Source organism: Magnolia sinica, chromosome 7 (genome assembly GCF_029962835.1).
Source record: "Magnolia sinica isolate HGM2019 chromosome 7, MsV1, whole genome shotgun sequence".
Classification (NCBI taxonomy): Eukaryota; Viridiplantae; Streptophyta; class Magnoliopsida; order Magnoliales; family Magnoliaceae; genus Magnolia; species Magnolia sinica.
Window position 1 is genome coordinate 41,043,802 of NC_080579.1, and position 1,033 is coordinate 41,044,834.

General features: G+C 30.6%; 1 long non-coding RNA gene across 1 annotated transcript; it reads right to left on the minus strand.

Annotated features, from left to right (window-relative positions):
• Window positions 1-203: 203 nt before the first annotated feature.
• On the minus strand, window positions 204-816 carry LOC131252053 (uncharacterized). Its single transcript, XR_009174127.1, has 3 exons — window positions 640-816; window positions 488-548; window positions 204-334 (listed from the first exon to the last, which is right to left on the minus strand). It is a non-coding gene; the product is annotated as an uncharacterized LOC131252053 (long non-coding RNA).
• Window positions 817-1,033: the final 217 nt, after the last annotated feature.

Below are 1,033 nucleotides of genomic sequence, written 5' to 3' on the forward strand. Positions count from 1 at the left end.
TGAAAGAAAAGGGAAAGCACAAAATCTTGCAATCATACCAAGTCAATGAATATTTCTCACTTGTTTACTTCTATGTATGTTATTAGAAAAAAGAAAATGTTATTCAAAATTTCAACAACTTTAAAACACCGATCAACAACAATTGAATGTTTCACTGTCCTTGAAACATGCACACAAATATTTTATAATGGGAATATGAAAATCGAAAAAAAAATGCACGTTATTGCCATGAAAATGAAATCAATCCACATCGTCGACATTAAGAGTAGTGGATGCTTCAACAACTCCATGATCTATAATAGGTATCTTCTTAGTAAACAATTTCAAGTTATTCCTGCATATAGAACCATTAGAAAATTTTTCAGTTATTCATCCATTGAAACATAACTATATGCATGAAAAGGAAAAGAACTAAAACATGTAGGCATGAAAAGGAAAAGAACCTATATTTAAGTTATTGTTTTAATAAAAGGGATAGAATTCATACATGTAGCCGATGGTGCAAGCTTGTAGACATTTAAGACATCATGCCTTTGGTACCGATCAATCTAATCATGTGAGATTATATAAGTACATAAAAATTGAAAGTATATATTAAGCATTCATTAATAAATGCCTTGATAGTTATTTTTTAATTACCTTGATTTAACATCCTACCACGACCCTGTCCTATACTCTTTCCTCTTGGCCTACCAACTGCTTTTCCCTTTCCTCTTTCAACATTAGTGCCATAACTGTGGAGATAATGAATCTAATTTAAAATAATCCATTGTATGTAAGAAATCAAATAAAAATACAAGAAAAAAATACTGTATATACCTGGCTTCTTCAGATGCATTATCAAATTAGTTATATATAGGACAATTTCGTTTATCATGCCTAATAACCCACTTGTTACACCCACAACATAACTTACTATTCTCCTCCTTGCTAGATTTAAATCTTTTACTCGATCGGCCTTTAGTACTAACAACCATCGGATTAAGTACTACGTAAGATTTCTTAGAATGTGCTTTGACAAGAAAGAACTAAA